Here is a 10,480-nt window from a genome sequence, read left to right on the forward strand (position 1 = left end):
ATTAAAAAACACAACAGAGCTCAATATTTTTGCTACATTATAATAATAGTAGACCCAACATTTTTATAGTCTGGTTTCAATTACTGCATTAAACACATATTTAGTATCTAAAAATGGATAAAAAGTCTGTGAGATCTTGGTAATCATTCTTAGTCCATCAAATAATAGTTTCATCAGAGGCAATTTGTAACTAAACTCTGCTAAATACATTGCTCTTATTGCTCAAAATATGCGGGCTATTCCTTGTTATAATTAAATTGGTAACGAGAGAGGAAACAGACCATACATACACAAACTCCCTCTGGCTCTTGAACTACACTCCACTCAAAACTGAAAAAGAAACCTTAGTGTGTACAGCAAGCATAGCCCACCAGTTCAATACTTCTTCAACTAGACCCAACTGTAGTGCATCGGTCCAACCCATGCTGTTTTTGTTGGCGATACCTGGAATGCATCAACTTGTGATGATGCTACACACATTACAGGACCTACACTCCATCTCATATACAGAAATCCTGATATGAAAAAAAAAGATCTGCTTTGGAATTTTGAATGTGATTGGTGGTGGAGGAAGCAGAGAGAGCACTTTACAAAGCACAGACAACAGTAAAATACACTTCCACTATTTTCTTGTCTATCCTATACTGGGCAGTGTTTGCTTGTGGATGCAGTGGATTAAGAAAACCAATGAGACAGAAATAGCTGAACTCTAGGGAAAGGATGCTCCCTCCAGGCTTTAGGACTGGTCCCCACAGTCTTCACTTTCCTGTGCTAAGGCGGTCACAGGTCCTTTAGTGTCATCAAGTTCAATGTGTAAACAATGAGTTTCTCTTATCTGAACCCATTTTGATCTGTTAAATATACAATTGAAAGCATTTATATCTGTTCAAAAAGTGCTGAAATATTCACTGCGATGAGGCAAGAAGAACATTTTTGTCCCAGGAGACACCTAGAGAGGTGCTGCATGGGGAAGGTTCCCACCTTGCAACATTGTCCATTCGTTGCGCTCTGACAACTGAAGAAACACATATTTTAGTACAACCTGTATCCACAACTTACTAAGGGTATAAAGTAGCTAGAACAGCCAAAATCGTAAAGTGAGGAGCTTAGTAACAGCGCCTGTGGTTTTATGCCAGGGATGGTAGAGTGTAGTTTTAAGAGCTTCCTTAGATAGTTTCACTGTAAATGTTACACTGGTATTTTAGATTTTTTTGATTTCACACAAAGGAAGCAATACAAAGAGAACGGGATACATTCTCATACAAGTACATGGTACAGCAGCCACATATCAGGAATATGAAGTGCTGGGGTAACGAACGCTTTAAGGCTGGTACACATTCAACAGAAACCGACCGACATTTGGCCCGAGTGTACAGCAGCCTGTCCAACAAAAGGTGCTCTAATGACTTTTATCGAACGGGCATGCTGGAAAAGCATCCGATCAGAGCTGGCAGCCAATGTGAGCGCTGATCAGCGTGTTCTGGTGGGTGGGCAGTCCTCTTGTCAGAACACAATAGCTCATCGGGGGAGATCGCCACACTAACAGCGCTTATTTAGTACAACGACCTCTCAGGTTTTTTTTTCGTTCAGCCCACTGAACGTGTGTACCTGGCATTACTCCTGACCAGCGCTCTGCTTTACATTCGATCTACCTCTGCACTCTCTGTTACTTACTAACCCCTGCACTCTGCTATACATACTAATGACCTTTGGACTCTGTGTTATGTACTGTGCCACTGGGACACTACTAAAACTATTCAGCCAGGCCAAAACTCAGTCAGCCTGGCCAGAATTCAACCTACCCAACCAGGGCACAACTCAGCCCAACCAAATTACTCTGCAGTAGGGATGAGCCGAACACCCCCCGGTTCGGTTCGCACCAGAACCCGCGAACGGACCGAAAGTTCGCACGAACGTTAGAACCCCATTGACGTCTATGGGACTCGAACGTTCGAAATCAAAAGTGCTCATTTTAAAGGCTAATTTGCATGGTATTGTCCTAAAAAGGGTTTGGGGACCCGGGTCCTACCCCAGGGGACATGTATCAATGCAAAAAAAACTTTTAAAAACGGCCGTTTTTTCGGGAGCAGTGATTTTAATGATGCTTAAAGTAAAAAAAAAAAAGTGAAATATTCCTTTAAATATCGTACCTGGGGGGTGTCTATAGTATGCCTGTAAAGTGACGCGTGTTTCCCATGTTTAGAACAGTCCCTGCACCAAATGTCATTTTTAAAGGAAAAAATCTCATTTAAAACTGCTTGCGGGTTTAATGTCATGTCGGGTCATGGCAATATGGATGAAAATCAGTGAGACAAACGGCATGGGTACCCCCCAGTCCATTACCAGTCCCTTTGGGTCTTGTATGGATATTAAGGGGAACCCCGCACCCAAATTAAAATAAGGAAAGGTGTGGGGCCACCAGGCCCTATATACTCTGAACAGCAGTATACAGGCGGTGCAAACAAGACAGGGACTGTAGGTTTGTTGTTAAGTAGAATCTGTTTGTAATTTTGAACATTTTTAACGTGTTTAGCTCCAGCCAAAAAATCTTTTCTAAGCTTTTTGGAAAACATAGGGAAGGGTTATCACCCCTGTGACATTTGTTTTGCTGTCTTTCCTCCTCTTCAGAAGATTTCACCTCACTTTTTTGTCCCAATGAAAAATGTTTTTTGAAAATTTGGGTTTTTTTGTGGAACAAGGATTGGAAAGCATCAGTGGAAAGGAGAACTTGTTTTCCCATATTAACTCTTACAGGAGAGAATTTCCCTTCCTAGGGGTAGATTTCATCTCACTTCCTGTTGTCTCCTTCCGTTTGCAAGTAGGAGTCGTTTGTAAGTTAGATGTTTGAAAGTAGGGTCCTGCCCTATATACTCAGCAGAAATTTGGGCCTTAGGTGTTGCTGTGGCCACAACACTGTAAGCCCTCACAGGGCCCTGCTGTGAAATATTAGATCAAGAATTGTAATTACATGCCCCTGTTGAACAGCAGCTGAAAAATTAGGCCTTAGGCACTGGTGCTGGTGCCACAACACTGCAACCCCTCACAGACACTCTAGTTGGAACGCAGGAACGAGCCCTGCTGCAAATTATTGCTTCAAAAATTGTAATTACACGCCCCTGTTAGACAGGGGCAGAAAAATTGGGCCTTAGGCACTGGTGCTGGTGCCACAACACTGCAACCCCTCACAGACACTCTAGTTGGAACGCAGGAACGAGCCCTGCTGCAAATGATTGCTTCAAAAATTGTAATTACACGCCCCTGTTAGACAGGGGCAGAAAAATTGGGCCTTAGGCACTGGTGCTGGTGCCACAACACTGCAACCCCTCACAGACACTCTAGTTGGAACGCAGGAACGAGCCCTACTGCAAAGTATTGCATCAAAAATTGTAATTACACGCCCCTGTTAGACAGGGGCAGAAAAATTGGGCCTTAGGCACTGGTGCTGGTGCCACAACACTGCAACCCCTCACAGACACTCTAGTTGGAACGCAGGAACGAGCCCTGCTGCAAAGTATTGCATCAAAAATTGTAATTACACGCCCCTGTTAGACAGGGGCAGAAAAATTGGGCCCTAGGCACTGGTGCTGGTGCCACAACACTGCAACCCCTCACAGACACTCTAGTTGGAATGCAGGAACGAGCCCTGCTGCAAAGTATTACATCAAAAATTGTAATTACACGCCCCTGTTAAACAGGGGCTGAAAAATTGTGCCTTAGGCACTGGTGGTGGCGCCCAGAACCAAAAATGTTCTTACAAGCTATCAGCGTGATGATTGAGGAGGAAGAGGATAATTACTCAGGGATAGTCACTCAGCATCAGCATAGGCAGTCTTTGAAGGGATCTGAGATTTCAAAAAAAATTATTCGGTTACATCAGCATCAGGTGCTTGGTAGCTGGTGGTGATCCAAGACTCATTCATTTTTATGAAGGTCAGCCGATCGACCGAGTCGGTGGACAGACGCACCCTGTGATCGGTTACCACGCCTCCAGCAGCACTGAATGTGCGTTCCGAAAGAACGCTGGATGCAGGACAGGCCAGTAGCTCAATTGCATACTGTGCAAGCTCTGGCCAGTGATCCATCCTCAAGACCCAGTAACCCAGAGGATTTTCGGTGGGAAAGGTGTCCAAGTCTGATCTTGCCCCTAGGTATTCCTGCACCATGTAAAACAGACGCTGGCGATGGTTGCTGGAACCGATCATACCTTGGGGCTGCGGACCAAAAAATTGTCTGAACGCATCGGTCAGACGGCCACCTTCTCCACCGCTCCTTCTTTGACTGACCGAAGCCTCAGCAACACGTTGTCCAGAAACAGGAGTTTGTAACCTCCCAGTCTCTGGGAACGCGTTGCACAGACCTTTCTGCAAGGCCTCCCGAAGATGTTTCATCCTCTGCTCCCTCTGCGATGGCAAGATAAGGTCCGCAACCTTACCCTTGTAACGTGGATCAAGGAGGGTTGCCAGCCAGTATTGGTCCTTCTCCTTGATACCACGAATACGAGGATCCTTACGCAGGCTTTGCAGGATCAGGGAGGCCATGCAGCGTAGGTTTGCTGAGGCATTCGGTCCGGAGTCCTCTGGGTCACTAAGAACGACATGGTCCGCAGCCACCTCCTCCCAGCCACGTACAAGTCCATGTGTTTCTTGGGACTGATCCCTTAAAGACTGCTGCTGATGCTGAGTGCCAGGCTCCACCTCCATACTGACACAATCTTCCTCCTCCTCCTCTTCCTCCTCGTCCTCTTCCTGTGTGATCGGCGGGCACGCAGGAACACTGTCTGGATAAAGGGGGCCTTGAGAGCTAAGGAAGTCCTCCTCTTCCTGCCTCTGTTCTGCCTCAAGTGCCCTGTCCATTATTCCACGCAGCGTGTGCTCCAACAGGTGGACAAGGGGGACAGTGTCACTGATGCATGCACTGTCACTGCTCACCATCCTCGTGGCCTCCTCGAATGGTGACAGGACAGTGCATGCATCCCTGATCATGGCCCACTGGCGTGGGGAAAAAAAACCAAGCTCCCCTGACCCTGTCCTGGTGCCATAGTCGCACAGGTACTCATTGATGGCCCTCTGCTGCGTGTGCAGCCGCTGCAGCATGGCCAACGTTGAGTTCCACCTGGTGGGCATGTCACAGATTAGGCGGTTCTTGGGCAGGTTAAACTCCTTTTGGAGGTCCGTCAGCCGAGCACTGGCATTATATGACCGGCGGAAATGCACACAGACTTTCCTGGCCTGCCTCAGGACATCCTGTAAGCCCGGGTACCTGCCCAAGAACCGCTGCACCACCAAGTTAAGGACGTGAGCCAAACAGGGCACATGGGTCATTTGTCCCTGTCGGAGGGCAGAGAGGAGGTTGGTGCCATTGTCGCAAACCACCATTCCTGCCTTAAGTTGGCGTGGCGTCAACCACCTCTGAACCTGCCCCTGCAGAGCTGACAGAACCTCTGCCCCAGTGTGGCTCCTGTCCCCCAAGCACACCAGCTCAAGCACCGCATGGCATCTTTTGGCCTGCGTACTTGCGTAGCCCCTTGAACGCCTACGGAGCACCGCTGGTTCCGAGGAAGAGGCCATGGCGGAAGAAGAAGAGGAGGGGGTGGAGGAGAGAGGTGTGTCACAATCAGCATTTTGGAGGCGTGGTGGCGGAACAACCTCCAACACTACTGCACCTTGTCCTGCATCCTTCCCAGCTGCCAGCAGAGTCACCCAATGCGCCGTGAAACTTAGGTAACGTCCCTGTCCATGCCTGCTGGACCATGAGTCAGCGGTAATATGCACCTTACCGCTGACCGCCCTGTCCAGCGAGGCATGGACATTGCCTTCCACATGCCGGTAGAGAGCCGGAATCGCCTTCCGTGAGAAAAAGTGGCGTTTGGGTACCTGCCACTGAGGAACCGCACATTCCACAAACTCACGGAAGGGGGCAGAGTCTACCAACTGAAAAGGCAGCAGTTGAAGTGCTAGCAATTTTGCCAAGCTAGCATTCAACCGCTGGGCATGTGGATGGCTGGGAGCAAACTTCTTTCGGCGGTGCAGCAGCTGGGGCAGGGAAATTTGCCTGGTACAATCTGACGTCGGTGTACCAAAAGCAGATTGCCCACAAGTACTTGGCTGTGACACACCTAATTCTACACCTTCATTCCTCTCACTGTAGGTCTCAGAGAGGACTGAAGGTCTAGTGGGGTTGGAAATCTCAGCTGATGAGGAGCAAGGAGAGATCCTCTTTGTTCTTTGGTGTGGGTCTTTTAGATACGCTTGCCAACGAACTGCATGGCAGGTCAACATATGTCTGGTCAAGCATGTGGTACCCAAGCGGGAGATATTTTGGCCACGCGAGATACGCTTGAGACATATGTTGCAAATAGCAGCGGTGCGATCTGATGCACTCGTCTCAAAAAAGGCCCACACCAAAGAACTTTTTGAATAACGCGCAGAGACTGCAGCGCCCTGCACATGTGGAGCTTTGGGGTGTGATGCAGTCAATGTGCTGCCCTTAGGCTGGCCCCTGGAGGGCATCCTGCCTCGTTGGTGATGTGCTGCCGCCTCCTCCTCCTCCTCCTCCTCCTCCTCCTCCTCCTCCTCCTCCTCCTCCTCTCTCCTATCAGGCACCCACGTTGAGTCAGTGACCTCATCATCCCCTCCCTCCTCATCACTGGAGCAAACCTGGCAGTATGCTGCAGCAGGGGGAGCATGACTGCCAGATTGCTGTCCTTCTTGGGCACCCCCTCTGTCCGCGCTCATGTTACTGCCTTCATCGAGCTCAGTATCGTCATCAGAGCCTTCCAAACGCTGGGCATCCTCCTGGAGCATGTACCCAACACTGTGGTCAAACAGTTCGAGGGAATCCTCATGAGGACATGGTGGAGCTAGGGAAGGAGTCACTGATGACATTGAGCTGAGGGAAGAGGCCGCTGCTTTGCCAGACAAAGCACCCTGGGCATGGGTGAGAGAGGATGAGGAGGATGAGGACGGCTTGGTCATCCACTCGACCAAGTCTTCCGCATGTTGCGGCTCAACATGGCCAGCTGCCGAAAAAAAGGCCAAGCGTGTCCCATGGCCACGTGCTGATGAGGATGCACCGTCTCCACGACCAGCACTAGACACAGAGCCTGCTTGCCCTCTCTTATTGGCTTGTGACTGTCTGCCTCTCCTTCTTGGCCTTCCAGACATACTAATGGCCTGTAGCTGCACTAAGCTGGGATAGAACACCTGTAATTTTCTTCAAGTAGCTTTATATACTGTAACCAGACAAGCCTGCCTGTCAGTAGGAAGATAACAGGAACGGATCTAGCTGAACACTGTGAGCAGGACGCACTGTACTAAATGTAAATAGTCTAGCTGCCTGACCGTGGTACTAATAGGATCAAATAGAACACCTGTAATTTTCTTCAGGTAGCTTTATATACTGTAACCAGACAAGCCTGCCTGTCAGTAGGAAGATAACAGGAACGGATCTAGCTGTACACTGTGAGCAGGACGCACTGTACTAAATGTAAATAGTCTAGCTGCCTGACCGTGGTACTAATAGGATCAAATAGAACACCTGTAATTTTCTTCAGGTAGCTTTATATACTGTAACCAGACAAGCCTGCCTGTCAGTAGGAAGATAACAGGAACGGATCTAGCTGAACACTGTGAGCAGGACACACTGTACTAAATGTAAATAGTCTAGCTGCCTGACCGTGGTACTAATAGGATCAAATAGAACACCTGTAATTTTCTTCAGGTAGCTTTATATACTGTAACCAGACAAGCCTGCCGGTCAGTAGGAATTTAACAGGAACGGATCTAGCTGAACACTGTGAGCAGGACACACTGTACTAAATGTAAATAGTCTAGCTGCCTGACCGTGGTACTAATAGGATCAAATAGAACACCTGTAATTTTCTTCAGGTAGCTTTATATACTGTAACCAGACAAGCCTGCCTGTCAGTAGGAAGATAACAGGAACGGATCTAGCTGAACACTGTGAGCAGGACACACTGTACTAAATGTAAATAGTCTAGCTGCCTGACCGTGGTACTAATAGGATCAAATAGAACACCTGTAATTTTCTTCAGGTAGCTTTATATACTGTAACCAGACAAGCCTGCCGGTCAGTAGGAATTTAACAGGAACGGATCTAGCTGAACACTGTGAGCAGGACACACTGTACTAAATGTAAATAGTCTAGCTGCCTGACCGTGGTACTAATAGGATCAAATAGAACACCTGTAATTTTCTTCAGGTAGCTTTATATACTGTAACCAGACAAGCCTGCCGGTCAGTAGGAATTTAACAGGAACGGATCTAGCTGAACACTGTGAGCAGGACGCACTGCACTAAATGTAAATAGCAGGAACGGATCTAGCTGAACACTGTGAGCAGGACGCACTGCACTAAATGTAAATAGTCTAGAAGATAACAGGAACGGATCTAGCTGAACACTGTGAGCAGGACGCACTGCATTAAATGTAAATAGTCTAGATAGAAGATAACAGGAACGGATCTAGCTAAACTGAATACAGTGTATATATATATATGCAACACCTGGGATGCATATATATACACAATACACTGTAAGTGCAGCTAACTGACTGACTGTTCTGCCTAATCTATCTAACTCAAATCAAATGACACTGTCTCTCTCTCTCTCTATCTCTCAGCACACCGGAACACACACTACACAGGGCCGCCGTGCAGGCGGCCTTATATAGTGTGGGGTGTGTACTAAATGCCCTGAGCCGTAATTGGCCAAAGCCACCCTGGCTTTGGCCAATTACAGCTCTCTCTACTGACAGCGCTGTGATTGGCCAAGCATGCGGGTCATAGTGCATGCTTGGCCAATCATCAGCCAGCAATGCACTGCGATGCCGCAGTGAATTATGGGCCGTGACGCGCCACACGAATTTAGCGCGAACGGCCCATAACGTTCGCAATTCGGCGAACGATCGAACAGCCGATGTTCGAGTCGAACATGGGTTCGACTCGAACACGAAGCTCATCCCTACTCTGCAGGTACAAAAATTTGTAATTGAAAGTGAAAGTCAAGTTTCTCCCTGAAGCTAAAAAGTGAGGATACGTTTACTTTTTTAAAGTAAAATTCCTTTCCATTAATTGGGGCTTTGCTTGGTTATCTCCTGTTCTAAACCATTGCATGGCATCTACTTCATTTCCCAAATGATGAGAATAAAACCAGGGATCTGTAACATAGGTACTGCTATTAAAGTGATTGTACACGACCACCTTGTAAAACAACCCATTCAGTTTAAAATAGAAATGTAATGCAAAACATTTTTGCATAGATATAAAAAACATTATAAATATCCCTTTTTTATAGGTGATCACATTCCCTCTGATGTCAGCTGCATACAAGCTGGGGGGAGGAGAAGCAGCAGGACACTGAGCTTCCCAATGAATGGCTGTGCAGTGGGGGCATGTCAGGAAAAGGCAAAACATTGGAGGAGAGCATAATGATTTCCCAGAACAGCTAGAGAACTGATCACAGTGTGTTCTCATGCTTAGTGTGGTCAGTATTTTTTTAAAGATAGGAAAGCAAGGAGACTAGCAAGAACACCAGGGATTTCACATAAAGGAAGCAATACAAAGAGAACAGGATACTTTCTCATGCAAGTACATGATACAGCAGGCACATATCGGGAATGTCAAGTGTTGGGGTAACAAACGCTTTAAGGGGCGGTCCAAAGTCCAGTCTACTACTTTGACAGCAAGAAAAACAAAATGGAAGGTGCGCACACCTAGTACATTACCAAAGATAATTTAATAATAGAAAATTGTATAAAAGTGGGTATTTACAAAATGCAACTGCCAATAAGCCATAAAATTACAAGTGTATGGACATGCACAGGACACGGGCTACAGCTGACGAGTTTCGGGGGCGAACCCTCTTCCTCAGAGCTAGGCTAATCATGTCTACCATGAGCAAGCGCTTTTATAGGGAATGATAGGATTGAAAATGTGACAAAAAAACACGCCCCCAAAGGGGCGGGGAAAAAAAACAAAAACAAAAAGAAAAAACTAATTTGTATTATTAAATTATCTTTGGTAATATACTAGGTGTGCGTGCCTTCCATTTTGTTTTTCTTGTAGTTCCCTTTGGATTACCCCATCTGAGGAAGGCAGCATCCACCCAGTCTTGGGATACCATTTTGCCACCTCTATACCTGTTGCCCTTTACTTCAGAAGACATTTTAGCGCTGGAAGTGACTGTGTTTTTTGGGACCACTATGACAGGCACATTATATCATAGCTATGCATGGCAATGGTTTCCCAGGGACACTGAGCCTTATGTAGCTGTCCATTGTAATCTGACTCTGCCATGGTATGCCAGTTTTCACCAGAGCCATATACATAATTTTGTAGGTAATTCACCACGTACTGTAATAATAAAAAAAAAGAAACAAGTAGGCATTCATAGATAGGCAGAAATATCTCTCTATCCAATCCATCCATGTTTGTGCTGTTAGATCATAGTACACAATGTTTTC

Source organism: Aquarana catesbeiana, linkage group LG03 (genome assembly GCF_042186555.1).
Source record: "Aquarana catesbeiana isolate 2022-GZ linkage group LG03, ASM4218655v1, whole genome shotgun sequence".
Classification (NCBI taxonomy): Eukaryota; Metazoa; Chordata; class Amphibia; order Anura; family Ranidae; genus Aquarana; species Aquarana catesbeiana.